This window comes from Siphateles boraxobius, unplaced genomic scaffold (assembly GCF_051911475.1).
Source record: "Siphateles boraxobius isolate OS27281-9 unplaced genomic scaffold, OSU_SipBor_1 15, whole genome shotgun sequence".
Lineage (NCBI taxonomy): Eukaryota > Metazoa > Chordata > Actinopteri > Cypriniformes > Leuciscidae > Siphateles > Siphateles boraxobius.
In genome coordinates, this window is record NW_027508755.1 from 5,461,187 (window position 1) to 5,478,067 (window position 16,881).

The window sequence follows — 16,881 nt, forward strand, 5'->3', positions numbered from 1 at the left end:
GCAGAAATATATGTGGGGCATTCCGGGCCAAACCCCGCACACACACCCTGGGGACACTGGAGACCCACCACACATCCTGCGAAAAGGGCACATTAATACACATTTTTTATCTTTGTAATACAATGTGATTGGTGCCTCCCATGCCTTGATCATTGTAGCCAATCATAGACATATCCGATGAGGAGCTCATGAACACAATGGCCAATCAGAGGTGTTTATGATTCTGCTCAACAGCGCACAAAGCGTCACATTTTTTAAATGTCAGTACCGACTGTGAAGATGATGCTTAACTAGAAGTCTTCTAAGGACCCCCAAGCTTGTGCCAGGCTGCGGCCTTGTCTTTCCATTCACCGAAGATCCTCTGACTCCTACTGGTTCTCTCTCATCAAGACAACATCAGCAAAGATCAACTGGAGCCCTCAACAAACTGCATCAGGACAGTTGAATTCAAATGGGTGAGACATGCAACTGTCAAACTTAGTCTCATTATTTGATACATTATGTATCCTTACCCATTTTAAAGAAGGGCGTGTTAGAACTAAACTGATGGTTTGCTCAAGGCTGCTGATCTGCTGAATTTCAAGCAATGCTATAACTTCTTGCTTTCCTGTATTCTGCTTCAGCTCTCTTTCCCTTGGTAAACTGTATGCATTTATGTATGTGTATGTTAGAGTAGTTTAAGTGTTAGGTCTAGTAAACAAAGTCTTGTTCATGTCACACGTAAAGTTGTCCATGTTTCATGCTCACATACTGGAGTCCCCAATCGTGCAGATTTTGACTACTTGCTCTGAGAAGTACTGTCCAGTAAGAAAGACATTTCCCATACAATGTACATTTCTTAGACAACAAGAATAAATAAACAATTAACCCTCTGTGTTCACGGGACAAACAGGTTAATTGAGTGTAATTTTATTTTTACTACATTAAGTTAATTCTATTAACAGATCCAAATATTCATAATTGTATTTATTTTAAGCTAATTTGCTACAGAGCAAAATAGTCACATATATTGGTTGTAGACACGATGTAGAAGTATGCAGTTGAACAATGTTTGATTAGAAGTCCATCAAGAATTGTTTTGGTATGATTTTATGTATTTTGATATGTAAAGTCTTGGTCTCTATGGTTTTAAGAGATTTCAACCCTGGGGTCGTTCAGAGGTCCTTAAGAAGCAGCTGGTCTGTTTTAGATCTTTGTCTTGGGATCAAACAACTTCTGCAGTTATCTTGGTCGGCCTAGAGCTGTGCCATCTCTGAACCAATCCGTCTTTTCCAAACTACCTAACGTTGACAACGTTCCTCCTTTAGCAAGGCTCATCTCTTTGAAGCTTGCATGGCCATAAAGTACTTGTCTGTATACACAATACCATCCCGAAACAATAGATGACGGACTTATAATCAAACATCATTCAACTACAACCAAAATAAGTGACTTATGCTTTGTAGCAAATGCTCCAGAAGATTATTGGTCTATAGGCAATACTGGTTGAAACTCTTCACATCCTGATAGAAATCAATATTATAAGAGTTCTAAATATTAAAATGAACGTACCTTCTGTAAAGGTCTTAGGACCAAAAAAAAAAAAGTTTGTCCAATCATTGCATTCGGATTCAGACTTGGATTTATGCGTTTCCACGTCAGCACCATTAACGCCGAAATAAATCTGCATTAGTCAGATGGTACAACTAAAGCACTGTAAGAGGTTTCAGTTCATTATATCTGTAATGTTATACGTTTTGAGACATGAGGCGATTTAACAGTCTTTCGTCTCGTGACACTTTGCAGACTCTGCTTTATGCGTTTTGAAGAGGCATGGCTTTGGAGGGTGGGATCTCATGCGTTCAAAGCTAGCCTACTATTGCTAGCCTCTCTGAAACTGTTTTGCATGTGTTTGGGTCTTGGGGAGGGCAACTTGTACAATCCTAAAGCACAAATTCCAATGAGCCATTATGTGAGAGAACAGCCTAACTAACACTGGCATACTAAAAATACTAACTTATATTTGTTATAAGCAATATTTGAGTGAAAAATGATTTTAATCCTTTAGCCATCATTTTGTTGTCTATTAGACACATGTAGTCGTTCAATAGTCGTCTAATTGATGACTAGTCTATTCTTGAGGTCTGGTTAGACGTCTATTAGATTTTCACTGACAGCTCAAATTCAGCCTTATTTTAGACGTCTGGGCTGTTTTGAGGGCTATTAGACGTCTTTTAGACGTAAAATTGCTAGCAGGATAGTGTTCTTGATCTCATCAAAGTTTACACCGGAGCTTACCGACTCTGAAACAAGACCAAATATTAGCATGTAACATTTTGAACATTTCGTTTTTTATGCATCTTTGATCTTGTTTGGATCTCTTCTGAAACACTGTTTTACTGAAATTGTTTACCATTGTTTAACATCACCATTCTCAATCTATTGCAGTGTGTCTATTTTCCTTACCCTTTGAAAAACAATCTTTGAAAACAACTATGTTTTCTTAGAAAGTCATAAGCGGTAGAAATGTCTTGCGTATGTCTCTCTCACACCTATCGCAGGGGTTTCCTGCATCACCTACTCTACAGCAAAAGAAAACATTTACAAGAGTTCTGAAATGTGCGTTAAATTGAAATCTAAAGTGACCCTCAAAATCTGTGTATGCAACACAACACAGTGCATCCGTGTACGATGATTTATCTGAAAATTACTTTTGTCACTTTGTTTGAAGAAAAAAACTTAAATCAACTGGTGTTTAATAACTATTGAAGTTATTAAACAACACTGAATTCGGTAATGACGTGTTTTATGTGATATTTATATCATGTTTTAAATTTAACAATACATTTGAATGCGCTAAAGGTCTATAACTGAACTTTAACATCTTAATATTTGGTAAAAGTTATCTTATAAGGCCTACACAAAATGAAATACGTCCTATCTACTTTCTAAATGCTTGTTACACCTCGTATTACGAACAATCCACCATGCATATGTTTTCGACCTTGTAATGTTTAATCAAAATTTTGTATTTGGAGTGAAAATAATAAACTTCTCTCAGGGATCATGCACATTGTGTATGTCACTAAACAACAGTTACACCCACTGTTTACGACGTCATGACGGCTAGACCCCCTATACACCCCCCTCCAGCAGCGTTGTATACCCGACCTGATGATCTCACAGAGATACACAGAGCTGATGACCTCCTGACAGAGCTGACCTAACAGGACAGTACAAGTTCCAGTGTGGACATCTGCACTACTACAACATCTCAGCGATCAAAGGTTGAAGGAATATTGTCTGATTGTTACATGGACAACTAAAGAACGCTTCAACATTCTTGTATAACTGACCATGACACGAATTGTGCTTCTTCGACTAACATCACTATGGAGGATCTGACCCATAACCCCAAACTCCAGAGACTTGGACAATTGTGCTGCAAGGACTCAATCACATGACATTTGTTGTGGCTAATTGCTGGTCTCTGGTTCTGATCAGTAGATTTTCAGAGTCTAGTAGGAATTAGTCTTCAAAAAGTTTTCAGAGTCGAAGTTCCAGGTCTCAGAAGAAGAACTTTATTGAGCAATTCAACAAAGTGAGATGGTCAGCTGAGTAATCTGATCTTACAGTGGTTGAAACACAGATTTTATACATCTTACTTATCGCCAGTGTCCAATTAGTGTTTGTACCGTTATCTCTTACACTTCGCTCCTCCTGGTATCACGCCACAATTAAGATCACATGCTCCGAGGCCTTATTTCTATTGGTGGCCGGAGTATCACATGTATAGTTTTTTTTTAAAAATTACATCATATATGTTTTTTAGTACTGTCCTGTACCTTGCACCAACGTCATCTATGCATTACATCTATGGGTTTTTAGGTACTTTTCCAACTCTACATTGCCCTATGGCCTACTTTTGCTTAGCATTACAGCATTCAGACTTGAGCATCAGATAGAGGAGGGGTAGCAGAATTCTCCAACACATCCCCCCTTTGGGACTAACTCTAGTCCCACCTTCAATTTTCCCAGGATGTATCTCCATGAGCAGGTCTCTTTCTTATCCAACCAATATGATCAATTTAGACCATCCAGTCATTCTACCAATAGAACTATTATCACAGAGGTACACCCTGGAGGAAGAGTCAGACCAAACATCTCCACCCCCATTTGTCTGGAGTGGAGTAAAAGATCTCACCTTCCTGTCAAACCATCATTCTTATATGGACAGAGCAGCTTCAAACATTCAGTGTATTCACCATAAAGTGTATATTCTCGAAGTTACAATTGTCCCACGATGCCAGAGGAACCATGCAGGCGCTTCCTGGTGGCCTGTGGCACTATCTGGGTTGCTCCACCGTTGCCAGAGGTGCCCTGGCAGTGCCTAGAGCGCTATCTGGTGTTGGAGCAGACAGCGGGTTTTTAAACCACCAGTTTAGTCTGCCCTTTGTTGAAACAACAGTAGATGACCGCGCTTGCAAATAATTCCTCTTTTACATCTTATATACAACAGTTCCAGTAGTCTAAATGCACACAATGTCAAGACTTCTACGTTTGTTACTGTAATATGCCCATATATGTAAAAAGGTGGATAAAGTGATTTAAGAATAACAAAAACACTCTCATTTCTTTTGCATGCAATTACATCATCTCATATCACGGGTAATGTTCTGTTTTAAACCTTCTATTTCCCTTCAGTCTTGCATTAAAAATTTGTGACAGCAGTGTGATTATATAAAAACATACCTTAACATGATTATAAGTATAGAATATACAGGACGGGGGCCCTTAAAATAAATGCATAACTGCCCATCTTACTAACTCCCTACTCTACCCATGCATGTTCTAATAAGCTTCCTATTTTTACCCCCAAAAAGAAAGACAGAGTTTTCTAACTCCCTCTCTTGTCAAAAACAAAGTCAAAAACCTTATAACAAAATTAACAGGTACCCCCAGTCCTTTAACCTTTTTTCATTAGAACTCATCTAACTCATCCAGGCCTGGTCCAATAGGATAGACTCCTGAGTTGCATCCAATGTCAACTCTGTCTCTGTTAACCGACACATTGATCATCTGCTTGGCTCGGGTCATTGACTGAGCAGCTGCAGTGGCCAACATGGATCTGAGAAAAGGTATAACCCAACAGAACAGCAGAAGAGCAACAACAACAACCACAGCTATTATTATCCCCACCTTAATCAGCCACTCTTTCCAGGCTCCAAACAAAGAATCAAACCAGTATCCAATATTTCTGTCCCTTCCCGCATTTTCAGCAGCCTCTTGTCTTAGCCGCTTCAGTTTCTTCATAGCCCTAGTGAAAGTTCCATCGGGGGCTCTGTTATTAGGAATAAAGGTGCAGCAGTCAGTCCCAAACATTACACATACTCCTCCTTTATCTGCCAATAACCAATTCAGGGCTTGTCTATTTTGCCATGTCATTTTGCTGGTGGCTTTTAATTGTTGGCCTAGCGCCTCAAGTGCATCATCTGTATAATTAATAAATCTTTGCTGATTGTAGTATATGTAATTTATCTATTCAGTATTCTTATTAACAGGTACCCATAGAAGAAATGATTCAAACCCTGACTTTATTTCATCTCTAGCCTTAAATTCATGTGGTATCCCTCTAGGCTGTCCAATTGCATCAATTTTAACATTGGGATCTGGGGTATAAGCTCTCCTAGCTCTATGTTTATGTCTACTCAACTTTTCTATCATTTCTTCCTCATTGAGATCCCAGTTTACAATTCCTATTCCTTGAGCTAGCCTCACCCTGGCACAGAGTCCTTTCCAATCAACTAGGGTGGCTCTTAATCGTTTACCCCCACATAGCCAAAAGAAGTCAGCTACTGCTTCAGTTTGATTTTAAAGTGGTCCAATCAGGGGAAAGGATAAGGTAGCATTCTCACAGTTTTCATGAGCACCTGTTACTGTCATGTTTTTATTTATTGTTGCTGTGGCATATATTGAGCTAGAGGATTTATATACGTTCGTCTCGTTGTACATCTCATAATCCAGGTGCCAAATTATAGCACATTTACCTTGAAAGGTTCCTACATTTCGATAGTCCATAGTTTTGTTAAAACATTCATACTCCAACGTTTTATCCAGTATGTAATTTTGGTCTCCTTATTGGCTTTATCTATTCTCACTTCAAGCTCCTTGTATGCACTTCCCCAACCCTCCTGGTTATAAAATCTTTGATAATAGTGGTTCCCTAACATGGCCAGGCATTCAGCTGGACAGTATGGAATTACATGTCCAGTTCTGTTACAATATTGTGAATTAAATCTGGCACACTGCAATGTAGTCATACTAGGCATACTTAACTTCTTCAAAGGTGAGGGTGAGCATAATACACATGTGCCTTGCTTTACCTGTCTTACAGTATACACTGCCCATTTATGCCATTCATTATGATAGGCATCATCCAACAGCTTTTCTTTTTGCAGTTCTACTTCCAAATCATGTTCAGTTTGGGTATAATCTTCATGAATAGTCATAGCTTTCTGCAGGGATCTTTTTACATTATGTCTGCGTGCTTTGTTACCTTGTGTTGGTTGAGTCAGGTTAGGGTGACTCATCCCACTCAAAGCTTGAGAGCTCTGGTAATTCAGTGTCTGGGGGATCAATTTCTGGGAGGTCAATGTCTGGGAAGTCATTTTCTGGGAGGTCAATTCCTGGGATGCCAATGTCTTGGAGGTTGAGTGTGACAAAGTTGTATGGTTCATCAGCAGAGGGTCCTTCTCCAGGAGATTGTTCGCCTGGAGGCATTGTGTCTGGGGAAGCTGCTGCATGAGGTGTATCAGCAGAAAGACCAATACTAGGAGCTCTCTCACCTTCAGGCTCCAGGTCCTCTGAAGGCTGTCCATCATCCCGCTCCAGCATTTCATCTCTTGGCTCAGCGTGTTCAGTCTCCCTAGAATGAGGTTCATCAATGTTAATATCTTCGCTTTCAGTTCCCTGCTCTTCTGGGGCATCTTGCGCTATCTCCTCTTGACTCCCTTCTGGACTATCTATTTCCTCCTCTTGCCTTCTAGGTCTCAGTCTTGGGACTCGGGTGCAATGATTCAAATGATACCAGGTTGTGCTGCCCTCTACCTGTACTGCTGTGGGGGTTGCTCTTACTACAGTATAAGGTCCTTCTCTTCGTGGCTCATTCCACCTTCTCCTAAAGACTCTTAGGTATACCTGGTCTCCAGGTACCACCAGACAGGGAACTTCTTCCTCTTCTCTGGGTCCCCTGTTTTGTTCCTGTGAATGAATAGCTTCATGTATAGCAGTCAATTGTCTCATATATGTCCTTAATTCCAATTGTAACTGTTCTAACGGTGGCCCGTCATAAGTTCCTCTCAAATGAGGCACAGGCATTGGTCTCCCAGTCAACATTTCATGGGGGGTCAGATTAGTGATCCTGTTGGTTTGCATTCGATAGCTCATCAGTGCGAGCGGCAACACATCTACCCAATTAAGCTTAGTGTCCGCACAAATTATGTTGATTTTGGCCTTAATAGTCCCATTGACCCGCTCCACGAGACCCTGTGACTCTGGATGGTAGACACACCCCAGTATCTGCTTGATCCTCAACTGTTGTATTACTGCCTTTACCGTTCTTTGAATAAAAGCAGATCCATTGTCTGAACTGATCTGGGATGGGATACCAAATCTTGGTATGACCTCTCTCGTCAGAATTTTTATCACTGTCTGTGCTCCTTGCTCTGCTGATGGTTCTGCTTCCACCCATCTACTGAATCTGTCTATAATGACCAACATGTACCTTTTTCCTCTTACTGCTTTTATCATGTCCACATAGTCCATCACATCATGCTTAAAGGGCCCTTCTGGAACTGGAATAGAGCCTATTGGAGTTGTTGTTCCTTTTCTTACATTGTTCTGTGCGCAAATTTCACATTCACTCAGAAATTCATCTACCCTTGTTTGTAAATATGGGGACCAGAATCCTTGTCTTTTTATCTTTCTCATAATCTCCCCCCTTCCACAGTGATCAAAACTGTGGGCGTCAGGTATAAGAATATTAAGCAATGGGGTGGGGGCTATCATAAAACCTTCATGAGACCTCCAGATATTATTAGCATCTCTAGTCGCCCCCCTTTGTTGCCATAAGTGTATTTCAGGTGGTGTAGCTCTGGACTGCATTTGAGCAATACTTTCTATAGTAGGGAGGGGCTGGATCAAAACGGATGGTGCCATAACAGCAGATTGACACCCAGAAGCCAATTTTGCTTGGCTATCTGGGGCGTTATTGCCTTTGATAACAAAATCATTTCCTTTCTTGTGAGCCTGGCATTTGACGATGGCCAATTTGGCTGGAAACATCATAGCATTAATAAAAAAATAATCCACGTCTGCATCAACAATTGGTGTTGATTCCAAATCTGGTCTCAGACGAGTGAATGCTAGAGAGGCAGCAACACATTCATGAGGTGTTTCTTCCCCCTCTAGTGGGACAAAGTTAGCTGGGTTTGTTGTGGTACATCTCTTGATTGTTATATCAGGATAAGTCAACAATGTGGAGTACGCCAAACATCTGGCCTGTGTCAAAACAAAACGTCCCTGTTCCAATAACTCAGCAATTTTATGATGGGTATAAATGATGACTGGATAGCCCATAGTAACAGCAGAGGCTTTCTCATAAGCAAAGTATACTGCAGCTAGACCTTGTTGATAACATGGTGGGTAGCCTTGGGCTACACTGTCCAATTTGGTGCTATAATAGGCAATGGGTTGCTTCTTCCGCCCACTGCATGTCTTCTGCATCAGGACAGCAGAAGCAAATCCCTCTTTTCTGTCTGCTACATACAAATGGAAAGTTCTATCATAGTTTGGAATCGTTAATAGTGGGGCCTGTTTGTAATTCTTTTTTGAGTGAGCTGAATGCTATCAGTGCATCAGGATCCCATTTCAATGGTGCTCTAAGATTTTGGTGACCAGCCTTTCTCATAATGGTCCGTAATGGAGCTGTTTTGATCGCATAATCCTCTATCCAATCAGCACTAAAACCAGTCATTCCCAAAAATGTCATCATTTGACCCACAGTTTGCGGTTGGGGTGCTTTACTAATTCTCTTTTGAGGCTTTATGGCCACCTTCTGCTAATTTGGTTAATACTTTAATGGAGTCCTGATGGCACTGTTCCAGCGTTGTTGAACAGATCAACAAATCATCCACATACTGTATTAATGTACTATCCAGTCTTACGTCTTCTAGATCAAGTTTTAAAACTTGGTTAAACACACGAGGTGAGTGTTTAAATCCTTGGGGCATTCTTTTGTATGTGTATTGTTTACCTTGGTAAGTGAAGGAAAAAAGGTTTCTGCTTTCTTCTGCTAGAGGAATGCTGAAAAATGCAGAGCACAAATCAATCACAGTAAAATAGTTAGCAGCAGGTGGAACATTCGTCAAAAGCGTATGTGGGTTTGGCACCTCAGCTGGCCAGTCTTCCACTACTTCATTCACTGCCCTTAGGTCATGCACTAGTCTCCACTTAGATTTATTGGCCTTCTCAACTGGTAGAATTGGAGTATTGCAATAGCTAGGGGTCTCAATCAGTACTCCTGCCTCTATTAATCCCTCAATTATTTTTCTTATGCCTTCTATTGCTTCGCGTTTCAATGGGTATTGCTGTTTCCTAGGCAGCTGGACTCCTGGTTTAACAGCAATTCTCACAGGGTTTGCTGACTTGACTAGTCCTACATCTGTGTCATGCTTAGACCATAACTGTAGGGGCACCCTTTCTTCCATTTCTGTCATTAGTTCCTTCATTTTAGAGATTGGGTCATGCTGCTGTTCTGTTTCTACAACCAATTTTGGGGTTCCTATCATATCAGTTACACATAGGATCTTTAGGTGTGTTTTATCTGGTGTTTGTAAAATAAAGGGGTTTTCAGTGGCTTCCCACCGTTTTTCCTTAGCTTTTAACATCATTGGACCTAGATCTTTTGCCCGACATCCTTCATTCACGCACAACGTTACGTGTGGGACCGAATTATCAACCCTAAACCATGTTCTGGTGAAGTCATTGTCTTCAATTTGCAGTGCTGCCCCTGTTGGTCCTATAATTATGCAGATAGGAGTTTTACTTACTCAAACATGTTCTGAGGTCAGAAAGGAAAATGATTGGTTTACAGATTCAACCAATGAAAATGAAGCAAAGGCGGGCTCAAGACGTTTGATTGCACAGAGGGAATCAGTCGGGACTCCGTTGGAATAACGTACTGCCAAGTGGGAGAACGCATTTTTTGCTAGGTAAGTGAATTTACTATATATTTTTTGTTAAAATGTAACATCCTCTAACGTTTACTAAGATTATTAGCGTACATGCACAAAACTAATAATCATAGTCTAAATATTGTATTGCATTTTAATTCGACTGTTTCATCAGTCGACCGGTAGAAAGCTGCAATATGGAGTAACTTTTGTAAAATATGCTTTTCCAATGCTACGTAGCTTGCTGTCTGTGAAGTTGATGCGACAACAGAAGTCGTTAAAATCTCTGTGGCATTTCGACGGTAAAATTGATACATCTCCCGACCTAGCGCTGCTCTCAGGGCAGGAGTTCTTAATATGTTCATATCGCTGTGTTATTGGTTGTGAACTACGAGCTGCTCTCAGGGCAGAAGTATATTCATATCAATGTGTTATTGTTAGTGAACTACGAGCTGCTCTCAGGGCAGAAGTATATTCATATCAATGTGTTATTGTTAGTGAACTACGAGCTGCTCTCAGGGCAGAAGTATATGTTCATATCACTGTATTATTGTTAGTGAAGTACGAGCTGCTCTCAGGGCAGGAGTAATCAATAGGTTCATATCACTGTGTTTTTGGTAGTGAACTACGAGCTGCTCTCAGGGCAGAAGTATATGTTCATATCAATGTGTTATTGTTAGTGAACTACGAGCTGCTCTCAGGGCAGAGGTATATGTTCATATCACTGTATTATTGTTAGTGAACTACGAGCTGCTCTCAGGGCAGGAGTACTCAATAGGTTCATATCACTGTGGTAGTGAACTACGAGCTACTCTCAGGGCAGGAGTACTCAATATAGGTTCATATCACTGTATTATTGGTAGTGAACTACGAGCTGCTCTCAGGGCAGGAGTATAGGTTCATATCACTGTATTATTGGTAGTGAACTACGAGCTGCTCTCAGGGCTGGAGTACTCAATAGGTTCATATCTCTGTGTTATTGATAGTGAACTAAGAGCTGCTCTCAGGGCAGGAGTATAGGTTCATATCACTGTGTTATTGGTAGTGAACTACGAGCTGCTCTTAGGGCAGGAGTATAGGTTCATATCGCTGTGTTATTGGTAGTGAACTACGAGCTGCTCTCAGGGCAGGAGTACTAAATAGGTTCATATCGCTGTGTTATTGTTAGTGAACTACGAGCTGCTCTCAGGGCAGGTGTATAGGTTCATATCGCTGTGTTATTGGTAGTGAACTACGAGCTGCTCTCGGGGCAGAAGTACTCAATAGGTTCATATCGCTGTGTTATTGTTAGTGAGCTACGAGCTGCTCTCAGGGCAGGAGTACTCAAAAGGTTCATATCACTGTGTTATTGTTAGGGAACTACGAGCTCTCAGGGCAGGAGTAATCAATAGGTTCATATCACTGTGTTTTTGGTAGTGAACTACGAGCTGCTCTCAGGGCAGGTGTATAGGTTCATATCGCTGTGTTATTGGTAGTGAACTACGAGCTGCTCTCAGGGCAGGAGTACTCAATAGGTTCATATCGCTGTGTTATTGGTAGTGAACTACGAACTGTTCTCAGGGCAGAAGTATATGTTCATATCACTGTATTATTGGTAGTGAACTACGAGCTGCTCTCAGGGTAGGAGTATAGGTTCATATCACTGTGTTATTGATAGTGAACTACGAGCTGCTCTCAGGGCAGAAGTAAATGTTCATATCACTGTATTATTGGTAGTGAACAACGAGCTGCTCTCAGGGCAGGAGTACTCAATAGGTTCATATCGCTGTATTATTGATAGTGAACTACGAGCTGCTCTCAGGGCAGGAGTATAGGTTCATATCAATGTGTTATTGTTAGAGAACTACAAGCTGCTCTCAGGGCAGAAGTATAGGTTCATATCACTGTGTTATTGATAGTGAACTACGAGCTGCTCTCAGGGCAGGAGTACAGGTTCATATCAATGTGTTATTGTTAGTGAACTACAAGCTGCTCTCAGGGCAGAAGTATAGTTTCATATCACTGTGTTATTGATAGTGAACTACGAGCTGCTCTCAGGGCAGGAGTACTCAATAGGTTCATATCGCTATGTTATTGGTAGTGAACTACGAGCTGCTCTCAGGGCAGGAGTACTCAATAGGTTCATATCGCTGTATTATTGGTAGTGAACTACGAGCTGCTCTCAGGGCAGAAGTATAGGTTCATATCACTGTATTATTGGTAGTGAACTACGAGCTGCTCTCAGGGCAGGAGTACTCAATAGGTTCATATCACTGTATTATTGGTAGTGAACTTCGAGCTGCTCTCAGGGCAGGAGTACTCAATAGGTTCATATCGCTGTGTTATTGGTAGTGAACTACGAGCTGCTCTCAGGGCAGGAGTACTCAATAGGTTCATATCGCTGTGTTATTAGTAGTGAACTACGAGCTGCTCTCAGGGCAGGAGTACTCAATAGGTTCATATCGCTGTGTTATTGGTAGTGAACTACGAGCTGCTCTCAGGGCAGTAGTATAGGTTCATATCACTGTATTATTGGTAGTGAACTACGAGCTGCTCTCAGGGCAGGAGTATAGGTTCATATCACTGTATTATTGGTAGTGAACTACGAGCTGCTCTCAGGGCAGGAGTACTCAATAGGTTCATATCACTGTGTTATTGTTAGTGAACTACGAGCTGCTCTCAGGGCAGGAGTACTCAATAGGTTCATATCGCTGTGTTATTGTTAGTGAACTACGAGCTGCTCTCAGGGCAGGAGTATAGGTTCATATCACTGTATTATTGGTAGTGAACTACGAGCTGCTCTCAGGGCAGGAGTACTCAATAGGTTCATATCACTGTATTTTTGTTAGTGAACTACGAGCTGCTCTCAGGGCAGGAGTATAGGTTCATATCACTGTATTATTGTTAGTGAACTACGAGCTGCTCTCAGGGCAGAAGTATAGGTTCATATCACTGTATTATTGGTAGTGAACTACGAGCTGCTCTCAGGGCAGGAGTACTCAATAGGTTCATATCACTGTGTTATTGTTAGTGAACTACGAGCTGCTCTCAAGGCAGGATTATAGGTTCATATCACTGTATTATTGGTAGTGAACTACGAGCTGCTCTCAGGGCAGGAGTATAGGTTCATATCAATGTGTTATTGTTAGTGAACTACAAGCTGCTCTCAGGGCAGGAGTACTCAATAGGTTCATATCACTGTGTTATTGGTAATGAACTACGAGCTGCTCTCAGGGCAGGAGTATAGGTTCATATTGCTGTATTATTGGTAGTGAACTACGAGCTGCTCTCAGGGCAGAAGTATAGGTTCATATCACTGTATTATTGGTAGTGAACTACGAGCTGCTCTCAGGGCAGGAGTACTCAATAGGTTCATATCACTGTGTTATTGTTAGTGAACTACGAGCTGCTCTCAGGGCAGGAGTATAGGTTCATATCACTGTATTATTGGTAGTGAACTACGAGCTGCTCTCAGGGCAGGAGTATAGGTTCATATCAATGTGTTATTGTTAGTGAACTACGAGCTGCTCTCAGGGCATAAGTACTCAATAGGTTCATATCGCTGTGTTATTGTTAGTGAACTACGAGCTGCTCTCAGGGCAGGAGTATAGGTTCATACACTGTATTATTGGTAGTGAACTACGAGCTGCTCTCAGGGCAGGAGTATAGGTTCATATCAACGTGTTATTGGTAGTGAACTACGAGCTGCTCTCAGGGCAGGAGTACTCAATAGGTTCATATCGCTGTGTTATTGTAAGTGAACTACGAGCTGCTCTCAGGGCAGAAGTATAGGTTCATATCAATGTGTTATTGTTAGTGAACTACGAGCTGCTCTCAGGGCAGAAGTATTTGTTCATATCACTGTATTATTGGTAGTGAACTACGAGCTGCTCTCAGGGCAAGAGTACTCAATAGAAATATCGCTGTGTTATTGGTAGTGAACTACGAGCTGCTCTCAGGGCAAGAGTACTCAATAGAAATATCGCTGTGTTATTGGTAGTGAACTACGAGCTGCTCTCAGGGCAAGAGTACTCAATAGAAATATCGCTGTGTTATTGGTATTGAACTACGAGCTGCTCTCAGGGCAGGAGTATAGGTTCATATCACTGTGTTATTGTTAGTAAACTAATAGCTGTTCTCAGGGCAGGAGTACTCAATAGACTCCTATCGGTGCTTTTTGTCAGTGTTATTGTTCTGTAAAAAGTATTCAGGACATGTGTGCTTGTTTTTATAAATTTAATTTCGTACCTTCATTTTTTTTTTTCAGGTTAATGGAGCATATTTGGCTTGAAGGGATAAGGCGACAGGTAAAGAAAGTAAAGGATGCTCGAGTCATTCAGGAGGTCATACCTTTTTCTGGGGAGGAGACTGATTCCATGCAGGATTACATTAAGAAACTGGAAGAGGAAACAAAAAGCATCTTCAGGTCCCCTGTGTCTACTCGAAAAGACTACTTTTACTTTGCATGTGAAAGATCAACTAAAGCAAGTGGGAAAAGCAAAGGAGAACCAACAAACACAAGAGCTAATTCTTGCAAAGCTTATGTGTCATTCAAAATTATCAAAGACGGTTGTTTCACAGGTGGTGTGGTCAACAAAATGCTTCAACACAATGGACATGATGTGTGCTTGAAAGAAGAGGGTGTTAAAAATCGCATTGATCCAGAGTTGGTAACCTTTATTGAAATGTGGCTTGATCAAGGACAGTCAATTTCTGAAACACTTTTAAAATGTGTGGACTGGGCAGAGCGTCAAGGACATATGGACAAATATAATCGCCGGTATTATGTTACACCTGAAGATATTCGATTAATCAAGAAGACCATTAATGCTCTTAGTTTTCCTGATGCGAAAGACTGCATTAGTGTGGACAAGCTAGTCACATCTGAGCTGCAGCAAAACATTTGTTACTACCAGCCATTGAGTGAAAATCAACCACTAATAATTGTAGTGCAGACTCCCTGGCAAAAAGATGTACTCAGAGAACATGCTCACACCATGGTATTCATGGATGCCACTTACAAAGCCATGACATCATATGGTTATGCCTTTTATGCACTTCTTTTGACCAACAGTATTGGAAGAGCAGTCCCATTTGCTTACTTTATTATTAGTGAGGAATCAGCGGACATACTTGCTCTCTGCTTGGAAAAGCTTGAAGAACACAACCCTGGATTTTTTCCCAGGTCTGAAGTAAAAAAACTTGCATAAAGACAGCAAATTGTAAACTACTTTTTTACATAAGCTTTTCATTTTTGACTGTTCAAACTACAGATGTAGCTATATCTTATTTCCTTCTTTATTCCTCATCATGTAGGTCGATAATGATTGACCGTGACCTTAAGGAACTCAATGCTATAAGAAGAGTTTTTCCAACAGCCAAGATTCTTCTTTGCTGGTTTCATGTACTCCAGGTAGATATATCCTACTGGATTTTTTTTCCCATTATCTTGGGCCTTTAATTAGCAGTATTGAGTTAAAATAAAGAAATTATCACTTGTCACAGACCTATTCATTTTAAAACTAAATTTTGATTTAAAAGGTCATATAAAAATGTCTTGACTAGCTTTTGAATGTTTTTTGTAGGCCGTGCATAGGTGGATGGTTAGAAGAGATGGAGGAAACTTGTCAGTGAATCAACGAAATATTGTGATTCAAGCAATGGTGTCAATGAAATCCTGTTTAACGGTAATATTTGTATATCATAAATCACTTTATTCTTTAGAAATCATTTCAATAATGAAAATAAATCTTGAATTGCATACTATGGATTTTAATAGGATTGGTCAAGTTTATATTTAGTTGAACTTTGTTGTGTTAAAAGTAAAAAAAAAAATGTGGGAACATTATTTTCAAAAGGCAATTTATCACTCTTTACTCATCATCATATCATTCCAATTCATTTGATTTATTTTCTTTTGCACTAGAATGTTTCATTTTTTTCCCGCCAATAGTATATGGAAGTCAATGGGGTATAATGTTGTATTGGACTCAATTAAGTTTTATTACATAAAAAACAAACAAACTCAGAAACATTATTCAAAATAGCTCAATATCATCAAAATATCTATTGTGTTCTACTGCAGGAATAAAGTCATATAGGTTTGGAGTGACATGAGGGTGAGTAAATTATGACATGCGTAACAAAATGATAATTTTCAACTTTGGGTGGACTACCCCTTTAAATGTGTGTAAACATAAGGTGGCATAACTTTACAATGTTGTGTTGTTTTTTTACAGGAAGAAGAGTTTAACAGCATGTCAGCTAGAAAGTGCGAAGAGCTTGATACCTGTCTGGGCAGTTCACATGTATCGACCTACCTCAAGAATCAGTGGATTTGTTTGGGAGATTTGTGGTCTAATTTTGGAAGGACATTCTATCACCACAACAGCGAAACCAACAACAAGGCAGAGAGGTCAGTCAACTATTAAAATTATAACACCTTGCCCTCAAATTACTTTTTAAAATATAGTGTAAATAACATATTCATTACAAATATTCATTAAGGATGTTCTAAATGTTTTAAATTTTGTACACAGATTTTTTCTTACAATGAAATACCAGTTCCCTTACGAAGGGAACTCAACGATGCGTCCATCGACGCCATGGGAACGCCCCCAGCGTGACTGCGTCTGAAGCATCTATGTCAACTAGTCCAATGGAAAGAATGAGCGTCACGGGCGGGTGACGT

At 40.4% G+C, this 16,881-nt stretch overlaps 1 long non-coding RNA gene across 1 annotated transcript; it reads left to right on the plus strand.

Moving 5' to 3' along the window:
• The first annotated feature begins 15,504 nt into the window (after positions 1-15,504).
• Positions 15,505-16,598, plus strand: LOC143738571 (uncharacterized). Its single transcript, XR_013203912.1, has 3 exons — positions 15,505-15,603; positions 15,776-15,877; positions 16,430-16,598. It is a non-coding gene; the product is annotated as an uncharacterized LOC143738571 (long non-coding RNA).
• The last annotated feature ends 283 nt before the right edge of the window (positions 16,599-16,881 follow it).